At 42.3% G+C, this 15,834-nt stretch overlaps 1 protein-coding gene across 1 annotated transcript in view; it reads left to right on the forward strand.

Annotated features, from left to right (window-relative positions):
• Positions 1-232: 232 nt before the first annotated feature.
• Positions 233-15,834, forward strand: part of CALD1 (caldesmon 1) — a 192,778-nt gene continuing 177,176 nt past the window's right edge. Inside the window, 1 exon segment of the mRNA XM_023190088.2 lies at positions 233-545. The gene's annotated coding sequence lies outside the window, so the exon portion shown is untranslated.

The following is a 15,834-nucleotide window of genomic DNA, read 5'->3' on the forward strand; positions in this document are numbered from 1 at the left end:
AACTTTTTGTTTCAGAGACTGTGCTTTCTTTTTATTGCTGCATTCGTGTTCTACAAGACAGCCTCTCCAAGATTAACATTTCTTATGATTGTTCCTGACAATGGATTCACTTCCAGAGGCCCTGCTAAGGATAACCAAAAAAGGGCATGGAGCAGGCTGGTTTTGGCAGCCTGCACGCAGTTTCAGAGCTTTTTAGGTCCTGGGTTTTCTGATGAGTGATTTCCTGAGCATGCCTAGGGAATGACAGGCATCTCCACAGGCAGGCTGCATCCACCTTGGCTGGGGTGTCGTCATTGGCTGCCTATTAGAAACACGACAGGACAATGCATACCACCGCCTGCCGACTGTAAACATAGGGGATATGTGTTCACTTAGCATGGACTTCTGGGAGGGGCCAAGGAAGGGCGGTCTGGAGTTCTATTGAATAGAGCAGTGTGTATTCGGCTGCCTGCCTGCCTGCCTGCTTGCTCTCTGGCTGTGCTCCTGCTTAAAGATCAGTCTTTCCTTTCCGACTTAGTCCTCGGGAAGAAGTTTCAGCCTACGAGGTAAGGCACAGAAGGCTTTCTTTTTTTCCTTCTAGAGAGAATCTGGGGACTTTCTCCGGTTTTCAGTCAACATTCCTGGCTAAGGTAGCTGGAGATGCAAGAATGTTCGAGGCAATAAACCATGCAAACTCTGGAGCCTGACTGGACTTCCCTGCCATACGGATATTCCCGGAAGGCAAACAGGATGAGATTTCAAGTTTTGTTTTTAGAGTTGGGACAAGAAGAGCGACCATATAGAGACTCACATTTAGGGAGCACTGGCAACTTTGATTAGGATAGCCTTTTGTTTTGGACAGCCATATGAGATTATACCTGATATCCAAAGGCCAGTGTTAGCAAGCCTACTGCACCAGACTGCTCACACAGTCTCTTCTGCATCTTTTATTGCTAAAGATTTAAAGTGGTTTTGCTTTAAAAAAAAAAAAAAACCAACAATTCTTTAGGTTGATGAGAAGCCAAAAGGAATGATTTTTTAACCAAAGGCATTTGCGTTATAGTCTGCTGCCAGTATTTAAAACTAGACTTCCAGAGTTGCAAGGAAATAAGATCAGCGATGGAGAGATCACTAGCACCTAGCACTGGTTGGGTTAATGTCACTGATGGGATATTTGCTAAGACAGAAGATGCCTAGGCTGGTCTGTTTCCTATAAAACCTAATAACAAGAGAATGCATGCGCTAGTGGGTGTGTTTTGAGAAAGCACATTTAACGTCCTACCAAACTATTTTTTTAAGAAATCTTATTTTCTGTTTGAAAGTGTGCCTGAGTGTGTCTAGATAATCTGAAGAGATGTCGATTGGAAATGTGGTTTAGAAAGGGAAGAGGCAGTCCTTTATATCGAGATAGACATATTTGGGTGTCTGAAACAGTAGTACAAGGCAGTTAGTTGGTAGTAGCCTGGAATTCCTTTTAGAAAGAGCTGATTGTAAGCGGTGGGGGAATTTTAGTGCTGTGGCAATACATGGTCAAAAAAAGTGGATGAGAACAAAGTGCTTGGTATTTATAGATCCCTTCTGTTAACAGGACTATGCAGATGGACTTGTAAACTGAAAATCCTTCTAATGTGTTTGCCAAAACCCGACATATACAGCTAGAACTTGAGTGAAGACTAGATGCTATATGGCAAGCAGGGTAAATCTGATTATTTTTTAATAGTGCTGGCTATGAAAGACTACCAGCTGCAAATGACTGATTCAACTGGATTTTATTCCATGGAATGCGGTGGTTTGGGGTTGAGATTCATTAAACAACCTTTTCTCTTTGTATTTAGAAGTTTGGGGATAATTTTCTTGGGAATGCCTCTTTCTCCTTCTAGAAGTGATATATGAGAACAAAATTCCCTGTGAATTTCCTTCCCTGGAACAGTTCTGAGTAAGTGTGAGAGAAAAGCTGCAGGCGAAAGCTATAGTTTAATTACTGTCCTTCCCTGGAAGAGATCAAGTTCCAAACTATTTTCACAGTGTTTTTAATGTCAATCAAAATATGGAGAGCAATTTTTCTTTTAACTGTTCTCTAAACCATGAAGGGAATGCAGTTTGGAAGGAAATCTATAATCTTGGGATTTGAGGATAAATTCCATTTTGAAACCAACATCTCAGAATCCCTGAAAGTTCAAAATGCGCTATGACCACTCTCTCCGGATCCCCCATCCCCCTCCTCTTGGGCTCCCCACCCCCAACAACCATAAAGACACTTTAGGTTTTTCAAAGTAACACTTTAGGTGTTCTGCTGTATAGGTAGAGATAGAGAGAGAGGATTTGAGTTTATGCTGAATTTTAGGCAGTTATTTGTGCTACTTCCTTCCTGTTGAATGTTACCTAGAACATATTTCCCCACATAGTGAGGTCAAAGGAGCACAATGAAAGCACAGTAACTTTCATTTCGGAAATATAATCGCAAAATTTCAGAACAAAAAGTCACTAAGAGGTGAGCCTAGGACACACAAGGAATGTATGTACAATGGGTTGATCCATAAGTAAAGCGCAGGGTTGTTTCAAATATTCGAAGCAAATAGAATGTGTAATTTCAATCATTCCAATCCAAATATTTCCTTAAGTAAATACACAATTCTTATATTAAAGTTAGGAGAAGAAGAACCAGGCTCAAACTGCAGCTTAAAGGATTTTACATGAGACACATGAAAGCATTTCCTGACAGTAAGGCAACTGCCTTATTATTAGCATTATTAGCAATTCTAATTGGCTCCTGTGACTGGTCTGAGAATCTCCTCCTCTTAGGTAGATAGAATAAGTTTGTCCTATGGTCAGCCATATAAAGTTCCAGAATCTGGCCCAAGTATTCTCTGTTCTAATAATTAAAATGCACCTCAGCAGGCATTTTTGTAGAAACACCTGTAATTTTCTCCATTTGCCATTTTCATGATAGCGTGATTACTAGTTAGTCATTCCTTAGCAAGACACAAAAGTGACTTAGAGATGGGCATGAAAAGAGATTTGCTAGTTTCCCATTTCCTGTAGTCTATCACATGTCTCAGAAATGTGGTCGGGGGACAGGAAAAATGCTGATAGAGTGGTATGCAAATAGCATGGTAGGACTAAGGAGGAGGTTAGAAAGATGCTGCCAAAGAATTTTCAGACTTCAAAAGGGGATTTTCTGCGTACGTTCTCTTAGAGCCTGAGAAGATACCATTAGCTCCTTGAAAGTTCTTCATCTGTCAGGCTAATCCAAGTTTGCTATTGGAGAGATGCCCGTAAGTCCTGAGTAGAAGGGTAGCTTAAATAGATACTTTTGGCATAGGCTTAATTTATGAGAACCACTACAAAATCTCAGTTCTAGTATTGGTTCCTCTACTTAAGTAACCCTGACCTTTGAGGAAATCATCAGCTTTTGACTTCATCTTGGAGTGCAGAATGGACATTGGTCATGCTTCTCCTATGTCCCATAGTGGTTAAGATGTCCAAATGAGATGAAGCTCTTTGCCCCCTCTTCCTTGCAGATTCTATACCTTGAACTGCCTATCATTTGAGTCCTCTGGATATTATCCTCCTCTCGGCTGGGATCCTCCACTTCTTACCTAGTATCCCTAATGATCTCTTCCTTTCTCATATTTGAGGACCCTTGAGTGGTATCTTCTCGCTCCTAGTTCTTTCTAGAGCCCTGAGCCATGTCCAGTGAATACTGGTCTATCCCAATGTTGTCTGAATTTTTACTTTGATGATCACAGACCAAGAGGACACAAATATAAGGAAGTGGAATAAGATGGGCCATCAGCGGTACAAGGCAATATCCAGGAACCAGGAAATCCAAAGATCCACTTGAGCAGAAGACCAGTGAGAAAGTGCTGACAACATCAAGGCCTTAGTAAATGAGGCAGCTTCTCTACCTCTAGCCAAAAGCATGGAATGAATCCCAGCACATCATGCCTGGGTCTTGTAGGAAGGGCAAGGAAGGCAGGAACACCTGGCTGTGGTTCCTGTTGGTATTGAAACCAGACTGCTCCTTGGAGCTCACCTCTCACCTCTTTGCCTCTGTCTTTAGTGCTCCCAGCTGTATCTGGACCCTGGTTGCATCCCTAACTTCCTTACCCCCAGGCCTCCACCTCTAGCCTCTTCCCCAACTCCCCCATCCCTGTGCCAGATAGGGAACTTTCTTGATCCAACATTGACTATTTGCAGGGACCAGCTCTAAGATTAGGCCCAGAGCACAAAAGAACACTCTAGCACAGATGCGTTCCAGCTAGGGAAAGCCACTCACACAAACAGAGGAGATGTCAGACCCACTCTGCTTCTCACCCCAAACTCACAACTGGCAGGCTGTGGGTAAGGCTGTGGGAAGGGGGTAGGGGGGAAAGTATGACCTGGGCTGTGAGGGAGGGGTGATGAGGTTGTTCCCTGTGTTGTTCTTCCCTGTGTTGTTGCTATGGAAACCTTTGAGACTCTGATAAAAACTGTGAACCCTTAAGTTCCCTTTGTAAACCCACCCTTCATGATTGACAGGTGAGAGACCTTTGAACTGGGGCATGTAAGATGGGGAGTGGGGTCAGGTGTGGATTCCCATAGAAGACAAGGCTGGATGGAATCAGAACACAAGTGGAGGTGTCCATTTTTGTTTCCCAGATCTGGAAGGAAGAAAAGAGGGGGTAAATACACAGATGTATAGGCGGAGATTGCCTCATGTGGCCTCCATTTCAAAGAAAAGAAGGTCATTTCTAGAAAAGAAGCAGTTTTCTATGGGGAGCTCTTGGGGGCTAGAGAAATCCAGGAATGGCTGCTATTAAGTGTACGTGAAAAGAACACCAAGAAGTTAATAAAAGGCTTGCTAAGCAGCAGTGAGGGAATAGTTGAAGGAAAATACATTTTTAAAAAATTTCAGAAAATTGGGCACTCATTTCAGTATGTGGCTTTTCTTTGAAAATATATGTATACGTATAAATGATGTATAACTTGAGGATAAATTGCTTTGTGATGGTATCCTGAGGCTTCTGGCATTGTTTTGTGAATACTCCATGAAAGCACTTGACTAAAAGGGAACAACCTCACTTGGAGATAAACATATTAAGTAGGAATATATAATTAGTTCCTTGTGACACCCACATACAACATTCCTCATCACTTGTCTCAAGATGTATTGCTGAGGAACCAGGCTGACTTCACTTTGTGCTAAAGACCGGCAGGACCAAGGCAAAGTGCCCAAGAGGCCCAAGGACCAATTGGCATCAAAGATACTAGTTCCACTGGGGTCAGGAGGACCAGTCTAAGCCAGAATGGATATAAGTTACAAAAACGGGCTAAGTTGCGCATGACAGCCAGGTGAGTAAAGAATCAGAAGTCAGGCAGAACTTAGCGAAGCAGTGTATGGATGAATAAGGTGAAGTCTGGGGGAGCACATGGCCCAGTGTTAAGAAGAAATAGACCTCTGTATGAGCAAACTTTGGTAGCTCAAGTAAGGGGCCAGGATTATAAGACATAGATTAACGAAGGGATGGGATCACAGGGATATCCAAGAGCAGAAGCCCAAATAGGACCAGGGCCCAAAGAGAGTAGAGTTAGAGTCGAGGTGGGTGAGAGGATCCCAGCAGCGGTCCGTGGATGTTTACTCCATCGCTTTCCACTAGTGTGACTCAGCTCAGTGCACGTGTCTGCCTCTTTCTGTTTCTTCTGTGCTTCCAGGTCCAGTCCTGAGAGAGGAAGTCTGATTGGTTCAGGCAAAGACTACTGTCTATGGCAAATCCTTTAGTAGGAGGAGGACATCAAAGGCACAGGCATGCCTACGGATGAATGACTCTAATCCAGGCAGTGGTCACCCCTGGGCAAAGAAGAGCTCAATGGGTAATTTTAGTTAGAAGAGAAATTGAGAATGGAAGGCAAATTAGCTGAAATGTCCAACAGCTCTCAAGGGGAATCATTTGAATTTTCAGGTGAATAAATTCCTAGAGAGGCAAACACCCAATGAATGATTACACAGTTCTTGATGATCACTGTGACATGACCCAGTGAGCCAGTGTTAAGGGAGATTAATCTGGAAGTTTGCACCACTGACAACTGAAAGGATAAGAATCATCTATCGCAGAAAGATTTTAGGAAAAAACATTCTGGATATTATTGTTGGCAAGAAACTTCATTTGAACCTTCCATGTGATATGGCTCCCTTCAAATGAAAGCAGTCTTGAAGATTTAATGTGTAATGATTTAACAATTTTAATAAATAAAAACAAGCACAACTCAATGTAAACCACAATACATAATAAGGTGAATGCATAAAAGCTGGTGCACTCTTAATCACTGGAAGTTTCAGATCCAAGCATTATTTGCAATGTAATTTTTAATCCATTGAGCACCCATCATGGTGTTTGTCAAGTAGAGTAAAAAATCCCCTGAGTTCTGCACAGTTCAGATCCCAAATGGGACTCCGTGCTCTGTTCTGGGCTCATTTTTCAGAAAGACACGGACACATATGCATTCTAGGGTGAGCATCAAAGGCTGGAGGGAGTCAGGAGGCAAAATATATGCAGAACAGATAAGGGATCTAGAGCTGTTTATCCCAAAGAAAAGAAAATGAGGAGGCCACATAAATATCTTCTAATATTTGGGGTACTTTTATATGAACATGGGAGAGGGCATTTGTGTTCCTCAAGGCAGCAGGACAGCATTGAATATATAAATTCATAGAATTTTTAAGCTGGGCAAGACCTTAGGAGCTCATTTAGTCCAAGGAGTACATATAATTTTTCATCTGTATGCCAGCTCCAACCAACTGGCATGTTAAGAAGGATTCTGAGGATGAGTCTAAGCTCAGAGGGGAGGGGAAAATGTGGTCACTGATAGTGTTATCTGTGGTGGAAGAAAAGGGCCATGTCTACTCAAGTACCATGTTTTAGTCTTCATTAATGTGGTCTGTAGGTTTTTAACCTCTGGGTGGTGGATCCCTGGGAGGTCACAAAGTCATTGCAAGAGGTAAACAAATCTGTATATGCAGCAAGTGCTTTTGGCAAGCTGCTGTAAATAATACATCTTACATCATATGTGCTACTATTTTTTTAATTATATACCTACATTATAATGATAAAATGCTAATTTATTTAAAAGAGTTATTGAAGTCATAGTAGTTTTTGGTTTTGTGTTTTATAAATGAGTGGACTTAAAACATATAATTATGTTATGCGTGGGAAGGTTGGGACAGGAAATTTGGGATCTTAAGTAGAAATTCTTTTTAAAAGAGGAACCCGTGATCTACTTTTTATTCTCCAAAGCCTAGCCACACCAAGTAAAATTATATATGTATTTGTAGGTTTCTTTGATTAACGTCTGCCCTGTCTTATTGATCTGTCAGATACATAAGAGCAGAGAACCTCTATTTTTTTTTCGTTCATATGTGACCAGTGCGTGGCACAAGGCAGAATCAGAATAAATATTTGTTGAATGAAAGAACTAACCAAGTAACTTGACCAAAGTCATCCAGTTAATTCGTGGTAAGATAGTTCCAAAACACACGGCTCCTAAGTTCCAAGCAGTTAACCTTTTCAAGATACCACATTACTTCCCCTGATAGTAAGAGAGCATATTTTAACAGTTAGCAAATTTAGGTTATACAATGCAGCCCAATCTGCCTATATACCCGTGGATCTTAACCAGTATCTTAATCAGAATCAACTGTAGAGCCTTTTGAAAATACACATCCCTGAGACCTACCCTCTGGAGATTCTGATTCAGTAGGTCTAGAAGGGGGTCCAGGCATCTGTAGTTTGTAAAAGCTCCCTGGTGACTCTGATAAAACATCCTGGCTCAGAAACAGTTCTGTGTACCTATCGTTAAAATAATTGATAGTAGATGTATGTAGTTTCTTATTCCTCAGAAGCCTATGTCTTTAGTTTTGAATAATTTCTTTCTAAAAATTATAGTTGCATATGCCAAATAATCGGTTTGGCCAGAAAAGCAAAACCTTAATTTTGCTTTGTTTTTTCGGTTTAAGCACAAAGTTATCAACCCCGTAAGGTCAAACTTTTCTGATGAGATTTCCAGCATTTGCTTTTGTAAAGCACTGGAAATGTGGCAAGAATAAAATTTGTCATGCTATTTCCCACTTCCTTTTCCAGCCATCATTACTAAGGGAAATTTAGGCTTAGGGGGAGGGGTGAATCTAGGAGGAAAAAAATTTAAGCATTTCTGTTCTTAGGAGGTTTTGAGCACATATTTCGCTTCCTAGGAAAGGCTGAAGATGCTTTTCTCTGTTTCCACTTTGTGGTGAGGATGCACAAATCCTGAAGAGGGGAGAAGCTTCCTCCACCTCCACCCTCACCCCTACGTCTTCTCTAGGGCCGGAGTCATCACAGCCCCTGGTTTAGATGCTTCCCTGGGTGGCCCTTTTGAAAGTATGTGGACCCTAAGAGACAGGAGACTTTGAGTGCATGGACGGGGGATAATTTGCTTTTGCAGAAGGACAGAAAATGTATCTCTAGGTTCTTCCTTTATTCAGCAGTTAGGAATTACATACTCCGTATTGCACAGAAGAATCTACCATATTCAGAGCACTGACTGCATGAATTATATTCACTAACGATTGGAGAGCCAAAAGTTTCTCTGTAAGAGTGACCTGATCTAGTAAGAATGTCAAAATTGTTACTATATGTGTACCCATGCTCTTTGGTTTAGAGGGCAGGTGCTTCCGTGTGTACATGGAAGCAGAGCTTGTTGGAGAAGAGCAGCTAAAAAGGAATTAGATTAGAATCCACCTCTGTACAATGACATCATCTGGACTCGGTCTCCTTCATCTCTAACAACGTCCCCACTTTCTCTGCACCCCAAACTCATACTGGCTTCCAAAAGCTGATTGTTAAACTTTCGAGAATTTTGAGAGCCAGTTGTAAAACACAGCCATTATAAAAACTAAATCATATAAGCTTACAATTAAACACATTATATGAAAATCCAAGATAATAAATACTCAAAACTCTTCCTAATTATTTTACTATGTTTCACTATTATCTATCCTCTTGAGGTTAGTTACATCTATTGTGGCTATATGGTGGAAATACTGTATAAAATGCTGTGCAACTGAGCTTTTCTTCCCAATTCTTCATTCAGTGATGTCATATTCAGAACTTGAAATTGACCATGATGGAAGTAATTACACCACAGAAATCAGCCCATGCTACAAAGCAGACTCCCCTCTCCCCCTCACCCAAGAACTTGTTGCTAAACATTGACTAGCACGGCACTGATCCTAAGGGATGCAGTGGTAAAATTAGCTCTGCTTTGGAGAGCCCATCGGAATACCTCTGTCGTTCAGTTACATGCGTATTCATAATGTATGCTTATGATTGCGTATTTGTTTGTTTGCTTGCTTATTTATTTCTTCTGCTCCCAGAACATAAGCACTATGAAAGCAGAAACTTTGTCTGCCTTTTTCAGTGCTGTGATTTGAGCCTAAAAATGTGCTGTTTCCTGCATATAGTATTAATAAATGAGTTAAATGAGGGAAAGAAATAAACGTCAGGTTGGTAGTGGTAGCTCACACCTGTAGTCCCAGCACTTTGGGTGGCCAAAGCAGGCAGATTGCTTGAGTGCAAGGGTTCGAGACCAGCCTAAGTGAAATGGTGAAATCCTGTCTCTACAAAAAATACAAAAATTAGCCGGGCATGGTGGTGTGCACCTGCAGTCCCAGCTACTTGGGAGGCTAAGGTGAGAGGATCACGTGAGCTTGGGAGGTTAAGGCTGTAGTGAGTCGAGATTGCACCAATGCACGCCACCCTGGATGACAGAGTGAGACCCTGTCTCAGAAAAAAATAAAAAGTAAAAAGAAAAAAAGTCTATAATTTCTTCCTTAAAGATACCTGAAGCCAATCAATGTTCATGTTGGAGCTCATTAATTTCTAGTGAATTGTATCATTGCTCAGTGTTTAGAACAGTGCCTGGCACATGCTAAGTAGTGTATAGATTTTTATTAGGAAAAATAAAATAAGTTATCTTCATAACAGCTAATTTTACAGATGAAGAAACTGAGTTACAATTAGATTAAGTAATACAGGTAAGGTCCCACGGCTAGTAAGTAGCTGGGTCAGGATCTAAACCCGGGATAATCAGGAGGCATTGCCCACCTTCTTCGCCACCATGCTATGCTGCCTCTTGCTAATTACTCCACGTGACTGAGACTCCTCTTTTGTTTGTAGTTCTAGAAAGAATTGCGATCTATTTGAGAACAAACTTTGGAGTCAGGAGAACTTGAGTTTGAATCTCAAATTCACCACTTTGCAAAATGGGGATGATTTCTCCTCCATTTTGTAGTTGTCACAACTGCTAGAAATAATATCTCAAAACTGCTTTGCACGTACGTGATAGACACTAAATTACAAATGGTCAGTTATTGGTTGTGATTTCCTGTGGAGGCTATCTGTAAGCGTGGGGCTTAGCCACACACTGTCCCATTGCCTCCTCTAGGCCATCCTGTAGACAGATTAAAAAGGGCTGACTGCTTCTATATTTGAGGTCTCCAGGAGGTAAGACTAGGACCAATAGATACAAGTTCTAGGAAGTCCTATTTCAGATCAGCTTACTCACTTTCTAAATAGATATTTCTATCTCTGAAGCATGAACCTTGCTGCTCTACAGAAAGCAGACAACTTCCACTGTCCTCTTCAACCAGAAGGTTTACCCGCTTGCCCTTATCAACAAATGTGTGCTACCTTTAACATTTTAAATCATTTTATCTAGAATAGCTAAAGAGTTGTATTATTCCTGAGATTGGGTTGTTTTGTAGGTTTTCAGTGTTTTAGACCTGGAATGAGCGGGAGTAAGAAAAGAGGGAGGGAGGAGAAAAGAGAAAAAGAAGCGAGAGAGAAAGGAGAGGAGAGGGAGGAAGGGAAAAGGGGGAAGAGGAGGGAGGGAAGAAGGAAATTGGAATTTATCTGGAGAAAAAGTACTGAACTTGGGAGAGAGACTGAATAGCAATGGATTGATAGTTATCTGAAGTCCTCACAGGTTAAGGATGGTTGAGAAGATAAGCTAGCTCATTCAGCTACCTTGCTGGCATACTAGCTATGTGTCAGGCACTGTTCTGCTTGAGGACTGCTCTCTCATAGCAGTAAAGTAAATCAAATAACTTGCCCAAAGTCACATTGCTGGAAAATGCCAGAGCTGTTCAAAGCTGCTCCCTAACGCCAACCCTCTCCATTTCCCTACAGCTATCTGCTCTGCGTCTTCCCCCAAGAAAGCGATGGAAACCAGAGCAGGAGGTTTCAGTAACCAGTCATTATAATTTGTCAGGGAGCCATGCTGCAGTTCAACTAGACAAGCACATTGTCATTCTCTGCCATATAAGGAAACAGAGCTAAACACCATTCCTTTCACTATTGACTGGAGAGATTGCTCAAGTTAGAGTTAGACAAGATGAGGATCTAGACCTAGAGCAGTTAAATTAAATTAAAAAAAAAAAAACAGATAAAAGAAAGAAAGAAAGTCAGAGAAGTAGTTTTTTGTTTTCTTTTTCTGGTACCAGAGATAGTTTAACAAGCAGTTTCCATCCTTCTCCCTGACTCAACGGGAGATTTTCTCTGACATTAGGCACTAAAGGATTCAACTACTTGTACAAATACTTCAAGCTGTTTTGGTGTTTGATTATGTAAAAATTTCTTAAAAGGCAGAGGATCAGTTGAGGTATTCAAAAAGCCAACATATCCAAAAGGTACTCAAAAGGCCAAGACGGAGCTGCTTCTGTGTGGGTCAGGCAGAAAGTCAAGGACTGTATTTCTCTGTCCAAGGATTTACAAAAGAAGTTAGTGTCCACTCACCTTCCAGCCACTCTCAGAAAGAGCGCTTAATAAGAAGACTTTACATTTCAGTTTGACCTTCTTGTCCAAAGCTGAGAATATTCACGGGATCACTCTTTGCCTTAAGACTCAGACACAATGGGCACTGTTTGTTTTTTTTTGTGAGATGAAGTCTCATTCTGTCACCCAGGCGGGAATGCAGTGGCGCGATCTCGGCTCACTGCAACCTCTGCTTCCCGGGTTCAAGCGATTCTCCCACCTCAGCCGCCTGAGTAGCTGGGATTACAGGCACACGCCACCATGGCCGGTTAATTTTTTGTATTTTTAGTAGAGATGGGATTTCACTATGTTGGCCAGACTGGTCTTGAACTCCTGACCTCAAGTGATCTGCCTGCTATTGCCTCTCAAAGTTGCTGGGGTTACAGGGACCATGCCCGGCCACAGTGGGCACTTCAGAATGCAGGCTCAGTAACCAACTTTATAAAGGGAGAAACAGAGGCATGAACAGTTGAAACCATTTCCTCAAAGACAGCCAGTTCCATCTTGCCATACAGAGAGCCCACAATTTCAGATAATTCAAAGAGGCATCATTTAGTGTCCCCAGGGAAATGAAAAATAAAAAACCAAAAACAAAACCTGTAAATAGTCTGGTCATCTTCTCCTAACTATCATCTTTGATGAGATTGCATCTGGAGTACTAGTTTATTAGGCATACCCAAGACTGAGTAATTTATAAAGAAAGAGGTTTAATGGACTCACAGCTCCACATGGCTGAGGAGGCCTCACAATCATGGTGGAAGGCGAATGAGGAGCAAAGTCATGTCTTACATGGTGGCAGGCAAGAGAGGTTGTGCAGGGGAACTCCCATTTATAAAACCATCAGATTTCCTGAAACTTATTCACTACTGTGGAAATAGTATGGGGGAAACTGCCCCCGTGATTCAGTTATCTTCACCTGGCCCTGCCCTTGACACATGGGATTATTACAATTCAAGGTGAGATTTGGGTGGGGACACAGCCAAACCATATCAGACGCCATAACAAAATGCCACAAACAAATTTATCTCTGGATGGAGGTTAGAAGTCCCAGATCAAGGTGTCAGCAGGATTGGTTCCTTCAAGGGCTGTGAGGGAAGTCTCTGTTCCAGACCTCTCTCCTTTGCTTGTAGATGGTTATCTTCGTGTTCACATGGCATTCTTTCTGAATGTGTATCTGCATCCAAATTTCCTCTTCTTTTTCTTTTTTTTTTGAGATGGAGTTTTGCTCTTGTTGCCCAGGCTGGAGTGCAGTAGCACCATCTCGACTCACTGCAACTTCCACCTCCCAGATTCAAGCAGTTCTCCTGCCTGAGCCTCCCGAGTAGCTGAGATTACAGGCGCCCGCCACCACACCAGGCTAATTTTTTGTATTTTTAGTAAAGACAAGGTTTCGCCATATTGGGCAAGCTGGTCTCGAACTCCTGCCCTCAGTTGATCTGCCTGCTTTGGCCTCCCAAAGTGCTGGGATTACAGGCGTGAGCCACCGAGCCTGGCCTCCTCTTCTTATAAAGACACCAGTTGTATTGGATTAGGGGCCACCTTCATGACCTCATTTTAACTTAATTACCTCTGTAAAGACCCTATCTCCAAATAAGGTCACATTCTGAGGTCCCAGGCATTAGGACTGCTTCAACATATGAATACTCGGGGGAGATACAGTTTAACCCACAGTATGACCCAACTCAAAATGGTGGTAGAAATCCATATGACACATTTTCCGAAGCTCAAGTGCCAAAGACCCTACTGCCGCTGGTGTTCTATCTTTCCACTGGGTCTAAGGGAATGCTTTGCTAGAAATCCCTTGGCCTTTTGAACTTGCCTTTGACATTTACTTTCCGCCTTTCTCAATATGAGATTCTGATCCCGTTAAAAGTCAAAAGAGGTTTTCGAAATGACGCACTGAAGTATGGCTTCACATACTGTGGCCTGTCTGTGGACAGCTATGAAACCACGGAGGCAGACCATCTGGTATGAGGCCTTTGGGAGCCAAGGAGGGGGCTCAGTGGGAAGGCTTGGCCAGGGCAGCCTGCAAGCCAGGGAGGCGGGCGCTGAGAGGGGAGCAGCTTCAGGGTAGCCCGCCGGGCCAGGGAGGCAGCCACAGAGGGACCTTGTGCGTGCCTGCACAGAGCCCAAAGAGGGTGGCCCTTTTCCGTCATTTTTATATATGCTGATCACAACCACAAATCCCCAGACACAAGGAAAAATATTTGAAACCTACACATATTTGGGCTCTGAATCATTTGTCTCTTGTCTTTGTTTTCCTCTTGCTCCTCTCTATCCCTCCTTAAATTTTTATACTTTTTCTCTCAACAGCCCTTCTCACTTTATCTGTCTTTGCTCTAATTGGTTACAAGTGCCTCTACATTGTGTCTTGTCTCCGTTTTTCATGTTCTTTTTTAAAAGTATTTTATTTTAGCCATTATTTCTCTCTGTCCCTTCCCTAAAGCTCTTCTTGGTGCCCATTTCCCAGCTTTGGTCCTGCTCATGGCTTCTCTGTCTTAGGTCAGGGGTAGTCTATAGACAGGATGACCATGTATCATCAAACTGGGACATTTGAAGAGGGAAAGAAGCAGCTGTTAATAAATTCCCGAAAACGCAGTCCTGAAGTGGGACTGTCCCAGGCACTCTGGAGTGGATGCTTATTCTATCATGGTGTGGTTTTCTGCTTTCCGTAAATCCCTCTTTACCTATCAACCACTCCCTCTATTTGTATACCTTTCTTTTTTAAACCTTTTATGTTCTGGTCCTTCTTTTTTATTTCAACCCCAAGAACCTTTGTGTTTTTGTAGTTCTGTCTTCCGTTATCTCCTCCTCATTCCCTCACTTTCCTCTACTCTGCTCTCTATCTTGTCTCACCACTTCAATTCTTCTTCTCCCTTGATTTCCTTCTTTTGGGTACAGACTGGACTGCAGCTCACAGCGGCCACGCCTGTCTGCCAGGATACACGCAGAACATAGTCCCTGCATTTCAGAAACAAATCAAGGCACAGCTGAGCACATACACTGTACACACGTCAAAATAAGCCACCAAATGTTACAAGCTGCTTTGGGTCTCAGAGGAGCCCTGAGTAGACTGTTCACCCCTTCAGCACCTCTACCCAGAAACTAGAAGAATCCCTACAGCACGCAAGCAGCCATGCCTGTTACTGTTACGGAGACATGTTCTGTGTATGTGTCTAGGCTCTCATGGGATGCATTTCCTGTATGTGTGCCTATGTACACTAGAATTGAAAATGATGAAAGTCTATGACCCGAAAAACAAACTGAAAGTGACAGGTGAAGCTAACTGTGCATTGCCTTTGTTATGACTTCAGTAATCTGGACCATCTTATCCTCTAAAGAAATGTATACCAAAGGCCTAGCAGTGGCTGCTATAGGTTTTTTGTTGTTGTTGTTGTTCTCAATTGAGTCAGAGTCTCACTCTGTTGCCCAGGCTGGAGTGCAGCGGTGCAATATCGGCTCACTACAACCTCCACCTCCTGGGTTCAAGTGATTCCCCTGCCTCAGTCTCCCGAGTAGCTGGGATTACAGGTGTGTGCCAACACACCCAGCTAATTTTTGTATTTTTAGTAGAAATGGGGTTTCACCATGTTGGCCAGGCTGGTCTTGAACTCCTGACCTCAAGTGATCTGCCCGCCTCAGCCTCCCAAAGTGCTAGGATTACACCGTGCCCGGCCTGCTATAGGTCTAACATAATTAACAATAAACTTTTAGGCAACAAGATAGAATAAATATTTATTTCAGTTCTTTTTAAATGTTCTCATGACACAGTCATCTGCAACTTATGGTTCATTCTGAAAAATCACTTCAATTTTCCAGATATTCCTTGGACTTAAGGTTGTGCAAGGAAGGCCTGAAACTCCTTCCCAACTTGAAAATGAGAAAGGAAGAGTGTTTTCCTCTTGTAAATCTCTGGAAGCCAGTCCACAGATACCTGAAATACTTGACAGAATGGCACTGTGTCAGCTGTCAGGAGCTGCTCTTGTCTTTTCTATTTATTTATTTACTTATTTGGGGATTTTGACCATAA

This window comes from Piliocolobus tephrosceles, chromosome 8, assembly GCF_002776525.5.
Source record: "Piliocolobus tephrosceles isolate RC106 chromosome 8, ASM277652v3, whole genome shotgun sequence".
Classification (NCBI taxonomy): Eukaryota; Metazoa; Chordata; class Mammalia; order Primates; family Cercopithecidae; genus Piliocolobus; species Piliocolobus tephrosceles.